The 15,021-nt window shown below is 44.8% G+C and overlaps 1 protein-coding gene across 4 annotated transcripts in view; it reads left to right on the forward strand.

Moving 5' to 3' along the window:
- The window catches only part of LOC138521418 (myosin light chain kinase, smooth muscle-like), a 604,815-nt gene that overhangs the window by 332,062 nt on the left and 257,732 nt on the right, over positions 1-15,021 (forward strand). The gene's annotated exons all lie outside the window — the stretch shown is intronic.

Below are 15,021 nucleotides of genomic sequence, written 5' to 3' on the forward strand. Positions count from 1 at the left end.
CTTGTTCCATTTCCAGTGTGAGGCAGGGCGCTTCGTCGCAGGAATTGTCCAGCAAGAGTCTCGCGGTCTTGGGTTTAGGTGTCACAGGAGGCTCGGCTTGATCAGACGAAATAGTGCGCTTCGGCACCCGCTTGAGAGCAGTGCTCTTCTCTCCACGCTTCCGAAGAGGTCCTCTTCCAGGACAGGTCTCCTTCAGAGGTCTAAGCACCCGATGATTTGTTGCAGTCTCCACCTCCAAAATCGAACAGGTAAGGGGAGGGGAAGGCGGTGAAAGAATAAGGGAAGTAGGTAGGGTAACGGGAAAACAGGTTTCGTGAAGGGGAGACTTTTCCAGCATGGGAGGCGGGGAGAGTGGGCGGGCAGCGGGGAGGGCTAAAAAGTCACAGGCTGAAGGATCCTTTACGGGACCCTCCGCTCCCCGCAAGTGATAGGTAGGGGGTGGCGTACCTGATTGAGGTGACTCCACCCTTGTAGCTGGCTGTTCATTCACAATGTTCGTTGCGAGTGTAGTCCTCTCAGGCTCACCTGTACACGAATATGTATCCATATCGGTAGCTTTTCCCTTAGTCCACGCTCAGACCGCGGTCTGCCGCTGTCTGCAACCTCACTCTGCTGCTCACTCCGCGGCCGCTCCGCGGGTGGGAGGCCCCTTTGTAGACAGGTATGCTGGGAAAAAGTGGAGAAACAGCAGAAAGACTCCGGTCTGCCGCTGTCTGCAACCTCACTCTGCTGCTCACTCCGCGGCCGCTCCGCGGGTGGGAGGCCCCTTTGTTGACAGGTATGCTGGGAAAAAGTGGAGAAACAGCAGAAAGACTCCGGTCTGCCGCTGTCTGCAACCTCACTCTGCTGCTCACTCCGCGGCCGCTCCGCGGGTGGGAGGCCCCTTTGTAGACAGGTATGCTGGGAAAAAGTGGAGAAACAGCAGAAAGACTCCGGTCTGCCGCTGTCTGCAACCTCACTCTGCTGCTCACTCCGCGGCCGCTCCGCGGGTGGGAGGCCCCTTTGTAGACAGGTATGCTGGGAAAAAGTGGAGAAACAGCAGAAAGACTCCGGTCTGCCGCTGTCTGCAACCTCACTCTGCTGCTCACTCCGCGGCCGCTCCGCGGGTGGGAGGCCCCTTTGTAGACAGGTATGCTGGGAAAAAGTGGAGAAACAGCAGAAAGACTCCGGTCTGCCGCTGTCTGCAACCTCACTCTGCTGCTCACTCAACTGATCAGATCTCGGGGGAAAAACAAACAGGAAGGAAAGTAAACATAGGTTTTACATGGCGCTTATAGCTAAACCCCCACCCCCCCCAGGTAGACTCTCCACCCCCTAATGTCCCTGACAGCATTACCGAGCTGCATGACTTCAGGGCAGCCTGCCTAACAAGGTCTGTGTTGAGGATTATGATGGTGCTTATGCAGAAACTTCGCGCAACAGTTCGCCCTCGCAATCCAAGTAACGAGTAACTGTACTCTAGATGTGATGTCATTTTGACCACTGAGTCCACTAACATTTCATGTTTGTCTCCTATATTGCCTAACGAATGTAGTCTGCCAATTCAATACATTGCTCACACTTTTGGCAAATCAGAGTGTTCATCTTATGTGTCTTTCACGTTCATATTTCTCTGTGCCCAAAACGGTATGGATATGATATGATATTTTATTTGTATTGCGCTCGTACACAAGTGTTTCAGAGCACATGGATTGCATGTTTGTTCACTTTTGTAATGTGTGTACACTTCAAAGCCCAAGTTCATTGATCCATGAAGTAACCTTTATACGGGCAACTATGCCAAATGATACAGGGTGAATTTTCAAGTAAGGTTTGTACACTTATCAGATTCATTTAAATACGGGATGTATGTTTCCCTTCCACATCTGGTACAGGCTGGTGGCCTTCCGTTCATTTACATGGTGGCTTTATGGGAGGCTTGGATTCCGCATTCGACGAGTAACACCCGCCCGTGTCGTTGGAGCAAATTCACACTAAATTCCCCAGTGACAGCAGACAGTACAGGGGATTTTCACACACTGTGCTGCAACCCGAAGTACACAATTTGTAGTATGTTTGTTCCATCACCATCAGCAACAAAATAAAATTCAAATGTGATTTAATGAATACTTGTTGCAATTTTTCAGTGAATCAAGGGCACGCTCACTTGTCTATCATATGATATGATATGGCATTTATAACGCGCCTATACACAACAGTTTCAAGGCACGATGAGGCAAGGGAGGGGAAACAGAGGGAAGGCAGAGACAACGATGTTACTAGGCCTGCTGACATTGAGATCGTGCAAGTGCAGGAAATGGGGGGGGTACAAAGGCTAACAATAAAATAAACAATAAATAAATAAGAGGCAATAAATAAAAGTGTGGCCAGCTGCTGGGAAGTCTATGAGGGACATGAAAGAATGGACAGCAGAACCAAAAATGGTTAAGCTCCACTAAGTATGTTGCGCTGCTCCCATATCTCAAGAAAACTGCAGATGAAATAACAAATTGTGATCCAATAATGACAAAGACACGCAAATGAATGTCCAATGTATCTTGTATTCAGATACTTTTCATTTAGCCAGAGTGATTTGCCGACACGTGTTTCGACCTTCTGCGGTCTTTCTCAAGGCAAAAAATCTAATTTGAGTGCAACTAGGTCCTGCTAATATGCTGAAAATGGATCTGGATGTCGTCTCCAAATTACCTGGAGTAAACGTTATTCAGCCCGACAAATAGAAAAGAAAGCATCAAATCACTGTAGAGCTTCAGAGTATATCCAGGAGCAAAAATCTTCGTCTCCAAAATATCCTGCCATCTCCTACACGAATTAAACGTCCACATAAATCGTACGGATGGTGCTCGGTACCATGTCATCCATGAAAGAATGGTTGGTGCCCTTTTATGCTCACCTACTCCGCAACAATCCATCCCCCCTCCATTATAATCCACTACAGTACTGCCAGGGAGGGAACGGCCAAGGTGCCAAACACAATGTACACTTCAAAGGTATCTTCCGCACGGAGGCCATTGTTCACATAGCCTCCCCATACCCAGTGTCTCCAGGCTCCCCTCTCGCAGACCCCACCAGAAACACGTCACACATTCACATGCACAGCCACTACTTTTCTAAACCTTTATAAACCCCTTGATACTTTGCCGGATAACAAATCTGAGCACTGGAAGGCAACTCTTTATCATGCTACCTGTTCTCCTGCTACTCGCTCCACTGGTTGCTGAATCTAATTGTTTGTTAGTCAAGGTAAGGGCAGGCCAACTATCAACTTCTCAATATTCATCTATTTCTGATCTCAAACTTTCCATCTATTTCGGCTGAATGTACCCAGTAGTGTAACGTTCATTCATCTCAATGACTTTACCATTGTCTGGTGTTTCAAGTGTTTTGATCTTGATATATAGCACATTTAATAAATGCCCATTGAAATAGAACGGCATATTTCTTGCTTTCTTGCATTAATCTCATGCATACAGTACACATTTTTTGTAATTTTTATTTTTATTTTATACAGATCTTATAGATTTTTCAAGAATGCCTGCTTGTATGGTTTCAAGTTGCCCTTCTAGGAGACATGTCAAAAGTCAAGGCACAGTCGTGATTACATTCCCGAGGAATATTTATTTAATAAGAAGATGGGTTCGATATTGTGGTTTTGCGGTGGACGAAATTGAAAGTAGAGCACAGGATGTCTTGAAGGACTTGAGGGCCAATCGATTCTGCATCTGCAGCCTGCACTTTACAGACGATATGTACGATCAATCGCAGTACACAAAAAAGCGTCAACTCAGAATTTCTCATAAAAAATGTCCAAATGCAATTCAAACTCTATTGATGCACACACCACCTCAGTTGAGTCCCAGGTGATGAATTAGCTGTAGGAGGTGGGGTACTGAAAAGGTAACTACATCAACGGATCAGTGCTTTCGGTGTAAATGTGCCTTACTAAAGTTTGCACATTTATCAGATTGTATTAAAATTTCAGTATACCACATTTTACTATACATCTGTCCCTGGTATATGGACCCTCAAATGAAGTAATTATGACCATATTAAACAATGGGATAGCATAATTTTTTCGTAATCGGTTGCTTGACATGTCCATTTCTTTAGGAGAGCATACTGATGGAAGCACAGACCCTCGCAAGTGACGAAATCACTGACCCGTCCTGTATACCAATGGTGAGCCCTACAGACATGCAGAAGTTTTTATTCTTGACAGTTGGATCTTCCCACATTTCTAATGCAAATCTAATTTTCCCTTGTTCCACTTTATGACAAAACATTGAAAATGTAGGATCAAGATGCTGCATCCATTTTTTCCCTGAATCATCAAGAACTTCAAGCGCATATCAGGTAATTATATTTCACTTTTAATTTTTGAGAATGTATTATGCTTTGAATTTCAAATAATATGAAAACATTTATGTATCCTGTCAGTTGTTTGCGCTACGTGGCATTTATGGGTTTCTCTTTCTATGTAGCATTGTCTGCATCCCATTGTCACAGTTCCATTTCACTGTTTTCATCCATACTAAAAACAAATACTGTGTTACAGGGTGATGCTGGTACTTCGACTACAATTGCATTGTCCTTGGCAGCTAGTCCAGTGTAGGAGGTATGCATCTTTACATTTCCATTGAATGAAAGAAAGTAAATCCAACATAGGATATTATTAGACAGTGAAATGCATATAAACGTGCAGTGGTTCAAACTTAATTCTTTTAATTCAATCAAATGGTTCTGTTTGTAGATATTTAAATATGTTTGTTTGCGTGTAAAAGAAATGTGCTTGATTTAAACCATATAAAAATGCTTTTTTACAGCTTGCTGGTGTGGTTATGAAAGAGAAGACCACAGTTTCACTTAAAATCAAGAAAACAAGGGTAACTAACAAACAATTCGGTTTTCTAGAAGTGTTTGGGATGGTGTTTTCATCATAACATGTTGCTATCTGCTATATGTGTGCTACACATTGAACATGTTTTTACAACACATCTCCTAGAGGCCCAGAAGGAAAAGAAGTATGACGACACAGACAACAAATTAAACCAAAGATGTTGCTTGCCAAACGGATTTCACCATGGAGCAACTACTATTTGAGGTGCAGTGTGGTTAAGTCAATCGGCAGACTCGTGATGCTTATGCCCCATGGCCTGAAACTGAATTGAATGTGACAGGCAAAGCCAGCAAAGTGTTCTTGGACCATCGCTACAATGTGAGAACTCGACAAGATGAAACTGAATGTAATGAAGATGCATTGGAATTCCCCGAGGACCACTTCACACAATCTACACCCGCAAAAAAAAGTCCACCTAATAAACATTAGTTTTTGACGATTTCTCCAATTTGTGTGCAAACAACACAAGCTGGACTAACAGAGACTAAAGCTTCAACGCAATTGACTGAGGAACTTTCCAAAGATCTCGACTACAGTTTGACTAGTTTGAGCAAATTGTCCACTGCAGTTGAGTCACAAAGCATATTCACGCAGAATGATTGGCTAATAAAGGAGCCAAAATACATTGGGCCTCATTACGAGTTTGGCGGTAGCCATGGAGTATTAGCTCCATGGCTGCCACCAAACCGGGCTCCATTACCGGGTTCCCAGAATGAGGAATTACCGGGCCATTCTGAGTTCGGAGGGCCCGGTAATTCCTCCCACTGGAAACCCTGCCCATACCTCCCCCATTCCCATTTTAGCCCACATAGGGCTCAATAGGAATGGGAGAGGGAGCTAACAATGGCTGAATACGACTGGCCCGTTGTTAGCTCCCTCTTCCCCTCGTGGGATCCGGTAACGACGCTGGGTTATACCAGGCGTCTTTATCAGGTCCCGCGAGGGGACCTCGTAATTTCACGGAATGGGTTCAACGGGTCCGCCTCCATTAGCGGAGCCCGTTAACCCGTTCCACGAACCTTGTTATGAGGCCCATTGTATTCAACAGCTACATGGTAGAGATTATACTGATACTGAAATGTGTCCATAGATTGAGGGGGGAAATATCTGGGGAGCCATTGTTGAATGTGTCTTGTGTATTACAAGGCACTAACCTGAAAATCCAAGCCAGCTGTGTCCACCTGCATGATACATTTACATGGTCCGCTCAACTGATGCTGGGCAAAGAACTAGCTGGAAATCTACTATGTTCGGCAGCTTTACTTTTCAGTGGCTCGACTTTGAGTAGGATGTCCAGTTTCTGTCAATATATGGGAGTTCAGTTCCTTGCTAAAACCCAGTACTGCAACTACCAAAGGGAATTCTTATTCCCCGCTATTAGACAAGCCTGGAAAATTGAACAGATGTCAATGAAAGCACATTCTCCGCCAAGTGTTTCTGGCTAGCTGGTGACGGACAGTGTGACAGCCCCGAATTTTCAGCAATGTACTGCACATACCACGTTCGGAGATCGTGCAGGTGTCTAAATGTACATCTCTGTGGCCATGGAGAAAAATGGTTTCATCAAATCCCTCCAACATCTCCAATCGAGGGGAATGCAAATAGACCTCATAGCCACTGACAGACATGTTTCAATATACAAGGCCATGCAAGAGCAATTTACAAACATTTGTCCTCAATTTGATTTATGGCACGTTGCCAAATCAGTCAATAAAAAAATTACAGCTGCTGGCAAAAAAAGGGTTCGCAAAACATTTGACAGTGGTCTCAGTCTTTGAGCAACCATCTTTGGTGGAGCTCCAAAACTTGTGATGGGTCTGTGGAAATTCTACTTGAAAAATGGCGCTCATTGATGCATCACTGTTCAAACGTTCGCTCATGGACGGGAAACCAACATTTTCACACATGTGCACATGGACCTTTATTAGAGGAGCAGGAACACAAGAAGAAGAGGTTGGTGACATGTTCACCTCCACACAAAGCTCTTTGATATGATAAAACTCTTTCAAGATACCTAAAGGGACTCACAGAATTCTGTCACACCAGAGATTTGGAGTTGTTCCACAAAATGTGCCTAAAGTACAGGCCCAAAAGGTTACATCACGGTATAGACAGTATGCAGGCCCGAACATTACTAGCTGTATTAGCACACAATGAGAACTTAGGGAGAGAACAATCAAAAACTGCTGGAAACTTTGGGATGCTTCGTTACACCTTGGCCTTTGCAAAACGAAGCAAAAAATGGGTGGCCAAGCCAATATACCAGGAAACGCAATTCAATTTTGTGAAAGATCTCATTTTGACAGGTTGGCTATGCATACTCATGGAATCGATCCTGATTTTGTTCCTAGGACACATACAATGCCACAAATCATTGCAAACAAGCCATGTACACCTAAAGCTGGACTTGTTGAACAGTTGACTTCCCGGTATAAATGATTTGTAGCAGTGTTCTTAATATGCTCAATTTAACACTTGGGATATGTTCCCCAATGTTTGTTCATTGTACATCAATAATCGAATGCTACTAAACGTGAATTTCAATGTTATAAAAAGTACTGAGAACTATTTAACAATGCTCATTTAATCCGGTGTATGGTGAAGACGGTGCCACCACACTAGCACCCATCATTACCGACTTTGTAAATGAGTCTTTCAACTCTAGTGAAATACCAGCATCCATTAAATTAGTCTGGGTCACACCTTTACTCAAAAAACCCTCCTTAGACCCAGAAATCCCTACTAATTATAGGCCCATCACTACAGTGCCATTTCTCCTTAAAATCATCGACAAAATAGCATATGCCCAAGTACAATTCCATCTAGAACAGAACCAGTTGCTAGGAGAAAGACAATCAGGATTCCGTCCCAGGCACAGTACTGAGACCGCCCTTCTAGATTTAAAAAACCAGATGGACGATATCAGGTACTCTGGTAATCTGTGCATTTTACTACTTCTAGACCTCTCTGCGGCCTTCGATTTAGTCAACCATGACAAATTATGCCAAACCCTAACCTCCAACTTTCACTTCTCTAAGAAAGCCACTACATGGATAAAATAATTCCTTTCCGACCGCACCTCAAGAGTCACCCTAGTAGATGAACCAGCCAATCCCATCCCTATACCCTTGGGAGTACCACAAGGATCCTGCCTCTCCCACACTCTTTACAATGCCTACATGAAATTACTTTTCACTGCACTAGATGCTATGGGAGTAATTTATACAAACTTCACTGATGATACTCAAATACTTATACCCATCAAAGGTAACCTCGAACAGGACACGGCTCGCGTTAACAAAATCTACTCCTTCATCCAAAGCTGGATGGCTAATAACAGTCTCTGCCTTAGTGGAGAAAAAACAGAGATCCTCATAGTCGGCTCCGAAGCCAAACTCAGCAAACTCCGCCCGGATTATACTTCCATAGTGATTGACGGTACCCCCATCACCATATCTTACAAAGTCAAAACCCTAGGAGTTTACCTTGACTCCAGTCTCACTATGAATAACCATATCAGCGCCCTTGCCTCCTCCATGTCATATACTGGCAAACTCATCACACTAAGCAGGCCTCTTCTCTCCGCTGAAAACTGCCTGACACTAGCTAAAACCCTCATTCTAACAAAAATAGACTACTGCAACATACTACTGTTAGGTACTTCACAAAAGAACTTAAATAAACTACAACTCCTCCAAAATAAAGCCCTTAGAGCAGTTTGGGGCATCAACAGAAAAAAAGCATATCTCTCAACAAAGAAGAGACGCGCACTAGCTTCCAATACAAGGGAGAATTCTTCACAAGACTCTCACCATCACCCAAAAATGCATCTCTGATAACACCCCTATTTACCTCAGTCAAAGCATCTTCCCCAAAACCAGTACCAGAACACTCAGATCCAGCGCTAACACACATCTCCACATCCCATGCTTCACATCATCCAGAGCAGGTAACGCCAGCTTCCCCCTAGCAGCTCCCCGCATCTGGAATTCACTTCCCACCCACCTTAGTAACAAAACCTCCTTCCCAAAGTTCAAGAAACAACTTAAAACCTGGTTGTTTAACAAATACTACAGTGTAAGCACAATCCAGCACCTCTTCTCAAGCTGATTGTTGCCAACTTTGCATGCACTTTGAGTTATTTTCTAGAACCCAATTGTCCCGCTTATATCTATGCAACAGACTAAGATTCCCAAGCTTGATGTATCTGCTCAAGATGCCTATAACAGTTTTAACTGCCTAAGATACCCAAGATGCATGTAACTGTTCAAAATATGTACTGCTTGATGTACTTGCTCAAGATGCCTAAGACAAATGTAGCTGCCTAAGATTCCCAAGATGTATGTAACTGCTTAAGATGCCTATTATGTATGTAACCCATACTGTGACATCCAAGGGTTTGGGCGTGTAACCAAATGCAATAAATACATAAAATAAATGAAAAAAATAAATAAAATGGTCTTCTATCGATAAGACACATGTCTGTGGTTGCTATTGGTGATATATTGGGTTTTGCTTGTCATGAGCCCCTTCCTTTGTCCTTCCCATGTGTTTCCCTGCCCCCTCCACCACCCTTCCTCTTCTATCCATCCACAACCTACCTACTGTATGGTGCTCTCTGTCTCTCGTATCATTTGTAAATGCTTCTCTGTGAATATTCTGCTCTCCTCACTAAATCAGGTAACAAGACGTTTAAAAAGGACATCCTGTTCTCCAATCCTGGCCTCCCTGTCGCTGATACCTATATCAGTGCTTTCTCCAGGCAAACCCCCACTGACACCCTTTTTGTCGTTCTCTCACAAGAACTATGGAATGTACAAATGGCATCTGTGCTCTCTACTTTCTCTTCTTCTCCCATTATTGGTGGCACACGGTGGGAGTCCCTCTTGCCCTAACTAAGGTCAGGGCAAGGGAGCAATGCATCTATCTAACTAAACTAAACAACAGAAATGGATAATGTATAATTAATGGCAGACATTCAATCTTCCAATCACAGGGGTACTTCGGTGACATGAGCTAATACATCGGCATTCTAACCTCTACCCTTTGGAATTTATTTGATACCACAAACTCTGTACCCAGGTGCACACCCTAAAGGCTTGATCTGTCATCTGCCCTGCTTGGGTCCTCGGGGTATTGGTGTGTTTCTTTTTTGGAGAATATATTACTACATAGGATTAGGGCTGTGATGTGGTTCCTTGAGTGATCGTGGCACAGCAGGGTCAGATGGATATCAGCATGTAAGGAACTGCGGGGTCTGAGCTGGTGGGCTCTGACATGTCGGGTGGAGGCTGTAAGTGCACGGGGAGTTTAGTGGAGATGAATGGGCACTTGGGCTTATCACTTTTCAGTGTCTCACATTCTTCGCAGAACAAATTCCTCCATGAGAACAGGGCTTGCGCACAGGTGGCAATGGATAATTCCTCTGTGAGAACAGGGCTCGCGCACAGATGGCAATGGATAGGCGATGGTGTGGGCTGCCGGAGCAAGGCTCTGAGGATATGAGAGCTGCATTTGTACAGAGAGATGGATTTTTGGGCCCAGTAGAACTACGTCAATCGGACTATTTCAAAATGGTTTCCTATTGCTGGGCTAGAAACTATAGTGTTTGTGTTATTTTTGATGGGGTGTGGTGTAACGGAATGTCGTGGGGGTTGGCTATACCTCCCCCTTGGTTATTGCATTTGCTATGTTTCAAGAGTGACGAAAGAGTGGGGGGGCAACGATCATCTACTTCACAACACAAGTAAGATTGCAGTCTCTGTCTTCCCACTGTTCACCATGCATTGCTTTGTCACGCTTTGAAGCACTTGTGCATAGGCGCATTATAAATGCAATATCATTTTATCATATATCATTACCTTCAGTGTAACTGCTGTCCAGAAAGAACTAAATCACTAGCACTATTGGTGGTTAAAAAAGTATTCATGATTGGGTGCCATTTGTGGATGCCAGCAATCAATTTGTTTATTTTTCATGCATATTTCAAATGCAACATTGTTCAGCTGGGCTCATCGCTCCCATGGAGTGAAGGTCACTTTGTGTGATGTTGCTTGTGGGGAGTTCACAACAACGAGTCTAGTACAATATGTTTTTGTTTTTGTGGCTGTTAAGACAGATTTCTGAACTCTGTCCTGGCGGCGCAGAAGTTCAGAAGGCCAACCTAATTACTTGGAACAGGGTAACCTCTGGACAAGCCAGACCAATCAGGGTAGCGATCGCGGCGGTCAAGACTAGGTCTCAAGAGGGGTGAGGGTGACTGAAAGCCCGCAATGAGCACACAAAGCAAGGAAACCTACAAACTACTCCAAACAGGTGTTATATTAAAAATATATACACATTTATTCCAAGGCCTTTAAAACAATGACCGTAGCGATAAATCACAATACAACTCTAGTAAACCAACACATACCATACCAATACAATATATATATATACAAATACAAACAAGTCTCAAGCGTTAGATGCACGAAATGTGTAGTCCACCTAAAAGGGAATGGAAACAGGCAGTGCGAAATAATGCTTAGACCCAGTCCGCCTTCAGAGGCACCTAACTAAAAGGAAGTCCGAGCCCTACGAAGAGTGGAGCCTTGTGCTCAAAAGTACCTGCACACACTGGTGCCATCGGGCAAAAGGGGAGTCTCTTCGAGGGAAATCAGGCAGTTCAGTTTAGTGCACAAATGAAGAAGAACAGTGTTCCGCGGCTCAAGTGCAGCCTCCACTGTGGGCAGAAGCAGAGCGCGAGTACGGAAAGGCGTGCTGTTTTGACACAGCGGGGAAAAGCCATGGGCTCCTGCAGGAGGGCGACCAGTTCCTAGCTATGCTACTCACCGGTCCCCGATGCAAGCAGACCCAGGCTTCTCCGTGTCAGTTTCAGTCGCTGGCAGGTTCAGAAGAGCAGGGGACGTCTCGTCGTCGTGTTGAGTCTGCAGCAGCAGAGTTGAGAAAAAGACGTCCCAAACGAAGGAACCCGCACAGTTTGTTACCACAGCAGGGCAACGGAGCGGCCGTGTGTATCTGAGCCAAATGTACACTACACACTTCAGACCTGGGAACTCCAAGTGTACGAATCGTGTGAGAGTGACAAGGACTCGAAATAGTACACAACCTGGCGGCGGTTACAGAGCAAGACTCCTGTGTAGGCTGGTCAGTCTGCTGGATGGCCCAGAGACGCTTCCGAAGGCTTACTAGCAGGAGATGGTGAAGATGCCGAGAATAGCTGTCCCCGCTATTCCAAGGGTCGAAGTACCAGTACAGGCCTTCTGGTTCGATCAAAGGTGAAAAGGGTTTCACAAGGCGATAGCAGTGCAGAGGAGCAGTCCTTCAGCGGGTCACCAGCGATTCCTCGGTTCAGCCTCTTGGTTGCAGGATACTTGACTCCTGTATTCCTTCGTTTGTGAGAACTCAGGAGATCGACATGGTAGTGGTGTTTCCAGCCCCCTCTTATCCATGGTTCCCTTCGCGCCAAAACGGAGGGGACCCAATGGGAGATCCACTCATCAACACTCACACCATTTGTGGACCTATCACGGACCACGGTGGTCCCAGGCATTCACACCACCCTAGACTCTCTGGCACCCAGGATGTGTATTGGGACCAGACATCCCAGCCCACATCCTGGAGGCACACACCAGGCATGTAGAAGCCCGCGAAAGCATCCGTGTTTCGCGGGAAAGTACATGCCCAAATAAGGAAGGCCCCGGGTCGGCTCGACTGGGGGAAGGTGAAGGGAGCAAGACGGTCAGCGGACAGGACAAAGGAGCCTCGTGGTCTGGCCATTTTGCGAGCTAGGCCACCATTTTGGGCTAAGTGCGAGAAACGCGCTTAAAATGCCAAAAGGAGCTCAAAACACAAGAAACGATCGCTGCCACCATTCCCGTCCGTGAATCACTTGCACTGATCAGTTACAATCCTAAAAGAGTATCTAGGGCCTGTAGAAGGCTAGAGACCCAAGAGAGCAGTAACTTAGCTTACAGTGCCCTCTTGTGTCATGTTGCACGAAAGCCGCAACATGATAAAAGAAACTACGGAAAACAGCGTTTCCCGGTACTGACTGTGTTAAGGGCATGTCAGTTTCCCCCTAAGAATGGAGCGAAAGCCCAGAGGAGTGCGGCAGAAGGCTGCACTTCTCTGGCAAAGTCGAGAACAAGGTGAAAAACAACAGCAAAAAGTTTAGGGGTTGCCACATGGAAGGAAAATTACCTACAATTACGAAATCTTTCCTAACAGTGGCGTTCCTTCAACAAGATGAAAGCTACCAAGTATACACGATCTAAACAAGGTTCAATTGTTATTCGACCCTGGACGAAAGAGAGGAATCGCCATGGCTTGAATGACAGATGGTGTCAAATACCGGCAGAAATTATAACATTCACTATTTTGAAACTGGAAATTGTAACATTTACTTTTATTCTATGCAAACGTTTGTTCTGAGCATACACTCTGCATTACGCCAAGAGAATGGAACTACCAAATATTATGTAAGTTGGAACTATTCATCATGTTTTTGCGATTCGAAGCAGCATTTAGGCTGCATGCATATGGAACAATTCAACGAGGTGCAAATATGCCATTTGACGAAAGAAATATACACAACAATTTATTCCGTATCGACGACCCGCTAACACAACCAGTATGCAGGCTAAAGATATCTAAACCACTTCGTCCCATGGCATATGAGGGTGTGCTATGAATGTTGTATTATTGGATGTGCCGGGTGAAGAACATTTTCCAAGGGGACTTGGTTTGCTTGGCCAAATTTAATGTTGCCAGTTCCGTAACATTTTTAAACAAGGCAGCTGGTGCCCCTCTCTAGAAAGAACATGGCATGATAAACTGTTTTGTGTTTTTTTCACACTTTGAGTTTCCGCAGCCTTTGCCTTTTGCTCAATGTACCTTTTACAGATGGGAAATATACATTTGCATATCAGTCTTTGTCCCGCCCACATGGGCAGTGCAGCACCGAAATGCTATGGTAATTCCCTTCTGGACAAGAGTACCTACAGCAACGCCATACACATGTTTCAGCCTTGTTGGGCCTCATCAGTGAGGTGGAGCTGTGCCTCTCTGAGCACAGTGAGCATGGAGTCCACGTCTGGGTTCCCCCAGGGAATTTAGGGCCACCAACCCCAAGTTCCTTGAAAATATTCTGTTATAATGATGTCTATGTGTTGTTCAATTTTTCCGTCAGCTTTCGCATCCCATTGGGAGCTGTGCATATGCCACAGTGCAAACCTCTCAAGTACATCGTAGACTCAAACCTTCCCAATGTTTTCTGTGTTTCCATTGTTTGCGGTTTGTGTTCGTTATTAGGTTTCACCAGGTGCAGAAATACAGGGTAAATGGATACATTTGAATAAAGTACAGTTACTAAAATACATATTTTTTAACGTTTTCTACCAGCCACAGTCTGCCGTTTTGCAAATACCATGTTTTCCAGATACCGACAGATGGTTTCTTCAGCCAGCAGTGGCAGATACACCCAAACGGATGGATTTCCATTACGCTGATGTGGGACGATCGGCCAGGACCGATATGCCCTTTGGCGGTACCAGCCACAAGGCGCAACCTGTTATCATTTACGGTCTAGCAAGAAACTGATGCCGAAGCCTTGCAATTCAAGGTGTGTCGAATGCGCATCTTCTCCCGAAAAGGAACCTCATGATATGTTCTCAGAGCATTTTTGGTGAAATAAAAGCACATTATAAATAGCAGAGTATTGATGTTTCCTTCAAACATAGTGTTTTCTATTCCGATTTGGGATGCGCTGTGCTGTGAAAGGATGTGTGTGTTGATATTCCGGGTACTGCATCAACTGACATCAAGACGCAGGTGATGACTGGGCGTGTTTGGCTATGCTGCCCACTACCGTCATGAAAATAGGTGGAGAATATCGCTAGGAATAGTGTTCTCAGCTTCAGGGGTGTGTGATATGATTTAGTGCCGTAGGTGAACTTGAATTTAGGCTGATCGATCCACGGATAAGATTAGCACGAGATGGCCATGCCCGACTCGTTGATTTCGCATGTGTAAAAGTGAGGAAAACTAAGCTAAGGTACATAGGAAAAGTTTTTACGATCAATCACAGTTTGATTAAAACCACATGCCCGAACGTTGAGGACAAT

Source organism: Ambystoma mexicanum, chromosome 13, assembly GCF_040938575.1.
Source record: "Ambystoma mexicanum isolate Mex_15411 chromosome 13, UKY_AmexF1_1, whole genome shotgun sequence".
NCBI classification, from domain to species: Eukaryota; Metazoa; Chordata; class Amphibia; order Caudata; family Ambystomatidae; genus Ambystoma; species Ambystoma mexicanum.